This window comes from Triticum urartu, chromosome 1, assembly GCF_003073215.2.
Source record: "Triticum urartu cultivar G1812 chromosome 1, Tu2.1, whole genome shotgun sequence".
NCBI classification, from domain to species: Eukaryota; Viridiplantae; Streptophyta; class Magnoliopsida; order Poales; family Poaceae; genus Triticum; species Triticum urartu.
Window position 1 is genome coordinate 257,265,235 of NC_053022.1, and position 10,054 is coordinate 257,275,288.

Consider the following 10,054-nt stretch of genomic DNA (forward strand, 5'->3'; position numbering starts at 1 on the left):
TCCGGCTTAGGCGTGTATAGCACCCCGAATTCGGCCTTCCAAATACTAGGGGCTTCGCCAAAATTTAAAATTGTAGACTTCTATGGCTAAGTGAGAGTGATAAAGCATTATAGTCGGATTGCCTTGTTTGTTGCACTGAGCACCTCCCTCGAAGGACCCAAAAATGGGAAAAAGAGTGCTCAGATTTATAGCGAACACCCCATCACTCGTGGCATGGGGGCAGAAGCCGACGACTGGCCATCTCTTAGATTTGATAAACAGCCGCATAGAAGGTAATATTTTAAATTCAAACAAGCGTTGCATAGCGCATATGAACAAGTTTTCATAATACAGGATCACACGAGCAAGTTCATTCAAAAATTACATCCTTCGCACACTCGTCCGCCACAAGACGGGCACCCTTCAGGACACCCTCATAATACATTTCAAGGTGGCGATGCTCCTTGCCCTGCGGCGGCCCCTCCTTCACCAGCTTCTCGGCGTCCATCTTGGCCTAGTGCACCTTCGCACGGGCAAAAGCCCGACGTGCACCTTCGATGCAGACGGACCGCTTTATGACTTCCAGTCGTGGGCAGGCATCCACAAGACACCTCACCATGCTGAAGTAGTTGTTGGGAAAGAAGTCGCCAGGCCACATCCGGACTATAAGGCCCCTCATGGCCTGTTCGGCCGCCTTGTGCAGCTCGACCAGTTGCTTCAGCTGGTCGCTCACAGGCATCGGGTGTTCGGTCCCCGTATACTGAGACTAGAACAACTTCTCTGTCGAGCTTCCCTCCTCGGCCTGGTAGTACTTTGCGGCATCCGACACACTGCGGGGCAAATCTACGAACGCTCCTGGAGAGCTCCGGACTCGGGTAAGTAACAAGTAATTTACTTTCACATGCTTGCTTTGCATAATGAATGCCTTACCCGCCGCTATCTTCCTCATCGCCTCAATTTCCTGGAGGGCCTTTTGGGCTTCAGCCTTAGCATGCTTTGTGCTCTCGAGGGCCATGGCAAGCTCGGACTATCGCATCTTCGAGTCAAGCTCCAAATTCTCATGCTTCTTCACGAGAGCCTGGAGCTCTTGCTGCACCTCGCCCACCCGTGCCTCTTGTTTCTCCTGCTCGGTGCGCTCCTTGGCCGCTTTGTTTTCGCCTCAGACAGCGCTTGCTTCAGGATCGCCACTTCGGTCGTGGCCCCTGGCACATCCATGATGATCCTATCATTTTTGCAACCACATCTTATATATATAGGACTCCTCTTCTGTACTCCTGAGAGTATGCACTCCCATTCTCAATATACCTCATATACGCATTAATTATACCTCTTTATTATTCTCAATATACTTCATTAAATATTCTAAGATACCCCAATACGAGTTTTGTTGAAAAAATATCATCTGCCATGTACTTTTTATAATATACCTTTTTCACGTACAAACACATCAGTATATACGTAAACATTTAAAAATATGTAGACTCACATGAATTTTTTCATGGAACTCATTTTGAGGTATCTAATAATTACTAATGAAGTATATTAAAAATAATAAAGTGGTATAAAAGATTCATCTATGTGGTATATGAGAAGCGGGGGTACGTACTCCCAGGAGTACACAACCATTTTCCTATATATATATACAAGGTATTACTTACCTTTGTTCTCCTCGAGCTGCCTCTTGGCAAGGCCGAGCTCTTTCTCAGACCGCTCGAGGTTCTGCTTCAGTGCGGCGACCTCCGCAGTCAGTGCGGCAGAGGTCAGCAGCGAAGCCTGCATACGCATATAGACATACTTATATTAGACTCCTGCAGATATTATTTGATCCTCTAATCGGCTTTTCTTTGTGAACACCAAACAGAGCATCAGGGCTACTGTCTATGCGGTAATATTTTCCTATATTTTAAATACTTACCTCAAAGCCTGTTAGAAGGCTGGCACAGGCTTCAGTCAGTCCGCTCTTGGCGGACTGAACCTTCTTGATCACCGCACTCATGATAGTGCGGTGCTCTTCGTCGATGGAAGCGCCGCAAAGCGCTCCCAGCAGGTTGACCGGTGCCTCTGGATGGACAGAGGTCACCGGCACGGGCGACTTGCCCCTCTTGGAAGGGGGGCGCCTGCCAGAGTCCGGAACCACTGGAGGTTCCGGCGCGGTGTTCGGCTGAGGGCCGAACTTGGAGCCCTTGGGAGTCTTGCTCCCTTTGCGCCTGGAGTCCAGAAGGTCGCCTTGAGGTGCCTCCAGGACTATCTCCCCCCGGCTCGGTGCCCCTTGAGACAATACCTCGACATTGTCCGTAGGGCGAGGAGAGGAGGCGGTTGGAAGTGACTCACTATTCATATCCGACGAGTCCAAGGAACCGTCCGACGAGGATACGTCGATACGGGCTCGGAGCGGACTGTATGACCATATTCGACGTTAGGAGAAGCAGTGCAATAAAAGTATGCTATGAGCTACTCTGGTATCCGAATACTTACGACTTCGCCAAGGGCTCGTCTTCGCTGTCAGTGGTGGTGGTAGAACAGTCCGGAAGGAGAGTCCTTCCCTTCTTGGACCCTTCGGCCTCCCCGGTTGGGGCGGCCTTCCTTTTCTTGTCTCCCCCGGCTGGAGGGGGAGAATCTTCATCTTCCTCCCCCCTTGTTTTCATGGGAGGAGTGCGTCTCGGAGTTATCGGACGATGAGTCCGATACCACCTGGCACTGGGAACTCTTTCGGGTTCCCGTGGCCTTCTTCTTGATCTTCTTCTCCGGCACCTCATAAGGAGCCGGAGTCCGCACCTCCATCAGGAGAGCATCCGCAGGGTCTTCGGGCAGAGGGGCCGGGCAGGTAATCTGCTCCGATGTATCCACCCAGTCCTGTAAAAGGCATGGGAGCTCAGATCCCGCACATGTTAAACTATGGAAAATAAAATACCCTACAAGATGTACAGAACTTATCGGATTCGCAGGGCACGTCACGCTTAGCCCGCGGTCCTCGGTAAGGGGAGGGGGAACCTTGGTGCCCTTGAACAACACCTTCCAAACGTCCTTATGCGTCATGTCGAAGAGCTCGCGTAGAGTGTGGTGCTGGGCCGGGTCGAACTCCCATAAGTTGAAAGCCCGTTGTTGACACGGGAGGATCCGGCGGAAGAGTATGACCTGGACTATGTTGACAAGCTTGAGTTTCTTGCTTATCATGTTCCAGATACACTTCTGGAGTCTGTCCAGCTCCACCAATGAGCCCCAGGACAGGCCCTTCTCCTTCCAGGAAGTAAGCCGAGTGGGGATTCTGGATCGAAAGTCGAGGGCCGCCACCCAGTTGGTGTCACGCGGCTCGGTGATGTAGAACCACCCCGATTGCCACCCCTTTATGGTCTCCACGTAGGAGCCCTCGGCCATGTAACGTTGGGCATTTTTCCCACCATGGCTCCACCGCATTCCACTTGTTGGACGCCTATTACCTTCGGCTTGACATTAAAGGTCTTCAGCCACAGGGCGAAGTGGCACCGGATGCGGAGGAAAGCCTCGCACACGACGATGAACGCCAAGATGTTGAGGATGAAATTCGGGGCCAGATCATGAAAGTCCAGCCCATAATAGAACATAAGGCCGCGGACGAATGGATGGAGGGGAAACCCCAGTCCGCGGACGAAGTGGGGAAGGAAAACCACCCTTTCATAAGGTTCCGGGGTAGGGACGATCTGCCCTGCGGCTGGCAGCCGGTGCGCGATATCTGCGGCTAAGTATCCGGCCCCGCATAGCTTTTTGATGTCTCCCTCCATGACGGAGGAGACCATCCACTTGCCTCCCGCTCCAGACATGTTTGGAGAGAGTTGAGGAGAAGGATGTTGACTTGGGCGCTGGAGCTCAGGTGCGCAAGAATGGATGAGCAAGGAGGAAGAAGGCGTGGGTAGAAAAAGGTGAACCCTTATCCCTTTATAAGGGTGGACGAAACCATGCGCCCCCACCAGCCTGCTAAAACTCGCTTATCCCCCAAGCACCGTAATTGATGGCGCGGTTGGGTTACCCACGTCCGTATTGATGGGAATCATGTAATAAGGGGACACGATCTCTGCTTCGACAAGACATGCCAAGGAAACTGCCTTGCGAAACACGCTGAGATTGGTTGTGAAAAACGATTCGAATGGTGACCTGGCTGTGGTGTAATGTCACACTGCGGAATGTGTCGGCAGATTAGATTTGTGAAAATATTATTCTCTCTACGGTGGTATGTGGAACTTGTTTTGCAGAGCCGGGCACGATCCTCGTGTTCAAAATCTTCTATGAGGTATTCGGAGGAGGAACCCGCCTTGCAATGCCGAAGACGATCTGCGCGCTGGACTCATCGTCATTGAAGCCTGGTTCAGGGGCTACTGAGGGAGTCCTGGATTAGGGGGTATCTGGATTACCGGATTATATCCTTTGGCCGGACTGTTGGACTATGAAGATACAAGATTGAAGACTTCGTCCCGTGTCCAGATGGGACTCTCCTTGGCGTGGAAGGCAAGCTTGGCAATACGGATATGTAGATCTCCTTCCTTGTAACCGACTCTGTGTAACCCTAGCCCCCTCCTGTGTCTAAATAAACCGGAGGGTTTTAGTCCGTAGGACAACAAACAATCATACCATAGGCTAGCTTCTAGGGTTTAGCCTCTCTGATCTCGTGGTAGATCAACTCTTGTACTACTCATATTATCAAGAACAATCAAGCAGGACGTAGGGTATTACCTCCATCAAGAGGGCCCGAACCTGGGTAAACATCGTGTCCCCTGCCTCCTGTTACCATCCGCCTAGACGCACAGTTCGGGACCCCCTACCCGAGATCCGCCGGTTTTGACACCGACAGGGAGGAAAGTAGAACTTGATGAGGTAACTGTACCTGCTCCCTTATTGGAAAGTAGTTCATCACAGAAATCAGTTCCTGTGATTCCTACACCAATTAGTGAGGAAGCTAATGATGATGATCATGTAACTTCAGATCAAGTTACTACCGAACCTTGTAGGTCAACCAGAGTAAGATCCGCACCAGAGTGGTATGGTAATCCTGTTTTGGAGGTCATGTTACTTAACCATGACGAACCTACGAACTATGAGGAAGCGATGATGAGCCCAGATTCCATGAAATGCCTTGAGGCCATGAAATCTGAGATGGGATCCATGTATGAGAACAAAGTATGGACTTTGGTTGACTTGCCCGATGATTGGCAAGCCATAGAGAATAAATGGATCTTCAAGTAGAAGACCGGCGCTAACGGTAATGTTACTGTCTACAAAGCTCGACTTGTTGCGAAAGGTTTTCAACAAGTTCAAGGAGTTGACTACAATGAGAGCTTCTCACCCGTAGCGATGCTTAAGTTCGTCCGAATCATGTTAGCAATTGCCGCATCTTATGATTATGAAATTTGACAAATGGATGTCAAAACTGCATTCCTGAATGGATTTCTGGAAGAAGAGTTGTATATGATGCAACCCAAAGGTTTTATCGACACAAGGGATGCTAACAAAGTGTGCAAGCTCCAGCGATCCATTTATGGACTGGTGCAAGCATCTCGGAGTTGGAATAAACGTTTTGATAGTGTTATCAAATCATATGGTTTTATACAGACATTTGGAGAAGCCTATATTTACAAGAAAGTGAGTGGGAGCTCTGTAGCATTTCTAATATTATATGTGGATGACATATTGTCAATTGGAAATGATATAGAATTTCTGGATAGCATAAAAGGATACTTGAACGAGAGTTTTTCAATGAAAGACCTTGGTGAAGCTACTTATATATTGGCATCAAGATCTATAGAGATAGATCAAGACGCTTAATTGGACTTTCACAAAGCACATACCTTGATAAAGTTTTGAAGAAGTTCAAAATGGATCAAGCAAAGAAAGGGTTCTTGCCTGTGTTACAAGGTGTGAAGTTGAGTCAGACAAAATGCCCGACCACTGCAGAAGATAGAGAGAAAATGAAAGTCATTCCCTATGCTTTAACCATAGGTTCTATCATGTATGCAATGCTATGTACCAGAACTGATGTGTGCCTTGCTACTAGTTTAGTAGGGAGGTACCAAAGTAATCCAAGAGTGGATCACTGGACAGCGGTCAAGAACATCCTGAAATACCTAAAAAGGACTAAGGATATGTTTCTCGTTTATGGAATTGACAAAGAGCTCGTCGTAAATGGTTACGTCGATGCAAGCTTTGGCACTGATCCAGATGACTCTAAGTCGCAAACCAGATACATATTTATATTGAACGGTGGAGCTGTCAGTTGGTGCAGTTCTAAGAAAAGCGTCGTGGGCGGATCTACGTGTGAAGCGGATTACATAGCTGCTTCGGAAGCAGCAAATGAAGGAGTCTGGATGAAGGAGTTCATATCCGATCTAGGTGTCATACCTAGTGCATCGGGTCCAATGAAAATCTTTTGTGACAATACTGGAGCAATTGCCTTAGAAAAGGAATCCAGATTTCACAAGAGAACCAAACACATCAAGAGACGCTTCAATTCCATCTGCGATCAAGTCAATGAGGGCGACATAGAGATTTGCAAGATACATACGCATCTGAATGTTGCAGACCTGTTGACTAAGCCTCTCTCGTGAGCAAAACCCTAGACTCCATGGGTGTAAGAATCATTACTGTGTAATCTAGATTATTGACTCTAGTGCAAGTGGGATACTGAAGAAAATATACCCTAAAGGCAATAATAAAGTTGTTATTTATATTTCCATATATCATGATAAATGTCTATTATTCATGCTAGAATTGTATTAACCAGAAACTTAGTACATGTGTGAATACATAGACAAACAGAGTGTCACTAGTATGCCCCTATTTGACTAGCTCGTTAATCAAAGATGGTTAAGTTTCATAGCCATAGACATGAGTTGTCATTTGATAAACGGGATCACATCATTAGAGAATGATGTGATTGGCTGACCCATTCCGTTAGCTTAGCATTGTGATCATTTAGTTTGTTGCTATTGCTTTCTTCATGACTTATACATGTTCCTATGACTATGAGATTACGCAACTCCCGAATACCGGAGGAACACTTAGTGTGCTATCAAAAATAACAATGTAACTGGGTGATTACAAAGATGCTCTATAGGTGTCTCTGATGGTGTTTGTTGAGTTGGCATAGATCGAGATTAGGATTTGTCACTCCGATTGTCGGAGAAGTATCTCTGGGCCCTCTCGGTAATGCACATCACTATAAGCCTTGCAAGCATGTGACTAATGAGTTAGTTACAGGATTATGCATTACGGAACGAGTAAAGAGACTTGCCGGTAATGAGATTGAACTAGGTATTGAGATACCGACGATCGAATCTCGGGCAAGTAACATACCGATGACAAAGGGAACAATGTATGTTGTTATGCGTTTTGACCGATAAAGATCTATGTAGAATATGTGGGAGCCAATATGAGCATCCAGGTTCCGCTATTGGTTATTGACTGGAGATGATTCTCGGTCATGTCTACATAGTTCTCGAACCCGTAGGGTCCGCACGCTTAACGTTCGATGACGATCGGTATTATGAGTTTATGTGTTTTGATGTACTGAAGGTTGTTCGGAGTCCCGGATGTGATCACGGACATGACGAGGAGTCTCGAAATGGCCGAGACATAAAGATTGATATATTGGAAGGCTATGTTTGGACACCGGAATGGTTTCGAATGAGTTCGGGCATTTTTCGGAGTACCGGGGGGTTACCGGAAACCCCCCCCCCCCCAGAGTTAATGGGCCTACATGGGCCATGGTGGAAGAGAGGAGGAGGCGGCCAAGTGGAGGGAGCGCCCCCCCCCCAAGCCCAATCCAAATTGGGGTGGGGGCCGGCCCCCCTTTCCTTCTCTCCCTCTCCCTCTTCCTTCTTCTCCTACTCCAACTAGGGAAGGGGGGAAACCTACTCCTACTAGGAGTAGGAATCCCCCCCTTGGGCGCGCCCTATGAGGGCCCGGCCTCCCCCTTGCTCCTTTATATACGGGGGAGGGGGCACCCCATAGACACACAAGTTATTGTTTTAGCCGTGTGTGGTGCCCCCCTCCACATATTTCCACCTAAATCATATCGTTGTAGTGCTTAAGCGAAGCCCTACGTCGGTAACTTCATCAACACTGTCACCACGTCGTTGTGCTGACGGAACTCTCCCTCGGCCTCAGCTGGATCAAGAGTTCGAGGGACGTCACCGAGCTATACGTGTGCAGATCACGGAGGTGTCGTGCATTCGGTACTTGATCGGTTGGATCGCGAAGACGTTCGACTACATCGACCGCCTTACTTTACTCTTCTGCTTTCGGTCTACGAGGGTAGGTGGACACACTCTCTCACTCATTGCAATGCATCACACAGATAAATCTTGCATGATCGTAGGTAAATTTTTTGAAATACGGTGTTCCCCAACATCTTCTCGATCCATTCAATTGGTATCAGAGCATTGGACTCCATTGCTTTGGTTTAATCACCATTGGAGGAAGATGGATGAGTCTATGTTGGGGATGTGCTGCAAGGCGATTAAGTTGGGTAACGCCAGGGTTTTCCCAGTCACGACGTTGTAAAACGACGGCCAGTGAATTGTAATACGACTCACTATAGGGCGAATTCGAGCTCGGTACCCGGGGATCATTTGCATCCTACCCTTGATGAGTCTATTGACATGATCCGCAACCTTAGAAATGTTAATCTTATCACTAGAGGTTTTCCTAGAAACTTGATTGGTTGCTTGCCTACTCTTTATTGTGCCTACACTATATGGAGATTTCTTGAGGAACGATTTCCAAACTATTCCTTGCTAAATCAAGATGTGATTCATCATAAGTCTATTGCCTTGAGTAAGATCCAATGATCCTAAGTATGGTGATTTCTTGTTTGAGCTTCGTGACCTCATGCGTGCCAAAGGAGATGTTGAAATCATTAGCAATATCATCTCCGAAGCCAATAGAATTCATAAAGATGAACATTGTGATGATCATTTATCTAATGAATCACTCTCTCTAGGAATTGATTCATCACAAGATGATGTTGAACATGGATACTATGATGAGGATGATGATAGTGACTTTGATCTTGACGAGTCTATGAGACACTTTGGTCTTATGGCTAATATTCATGGCTACATGGCTCGAGGAAAGGAATGGGGTCTTGATAGTGGATGTACTGATCACATGACCGGAGACAAGGATATGTTTCGTGAGCTAGCTGAAAACGATGGCCCTCGAAAGTATGTCACTTTTCGTGATAATTCAAAGGGTAAGGTGGTTGGCCTTGGTAAGGTGGCCATCTCACATGATAGCTCCATACAAAATGTTATGCTCGTTGAATCTCTTGGCTACAATTTACTTTCGTATCTAGACTTTCTGATTTTGGCTTCAATGTCCTATTCACTGAAGTAGATTGCCAAGTCTTTCGAAGAGATAATCACAATATGGTCTTTACCGGTATTCGTAGAGGTGATCTTTACATTGTTGATTTCACTAAAAAGGCTCGACCTAGAACTTGCTTAATTGCTAAATCCTCTAAAGGCTGGTTGTGGCATAGAAGGTTAGGTCATGTGGGCATGCAAAATCTTGATAAGCTTATTAAAGGTGATCATATCCTTGGAGTGAAAGATGTTATATTTGACAAGGATAGATTGTGCAGTGCTTGTCAAGCAGGAAATAAAGTTGGAGGAAGCCACCCCGTGAAGAACATCATGACCACGAGAAGACCGCTCGAGCTACATCATATGGATCTCTTTAGTCCCAATGCCTATAAAAGTCTCGGTGGAAACTCATTTGGTCTAGTCATAGTTGATGATTTTCCAAGATTTACGTGGGTGTTCTTTCTTGATGATAAATTGCAGGTCCAAAAGATCTTCAAGAACTTCGCTTGGAAGGCCCAAAATAAATTTGAAGTGAAGATCAAAAAGGTTCGCAGCGACAACAGAATGGAGTTCAAGAACGCAAACGTGGATACCTTTCTTGATGAAGAAGGGATTTCACATGAGTTCTCCGCTAGTACACACCTCAACGAAATGGAGTTGTTGAGAGGAAGAAACGGACTCTTATTGAGATGGCGAGAACGATGCTTGATGAGTACAAGACTCCAAAACACTTTTGGGTGGAA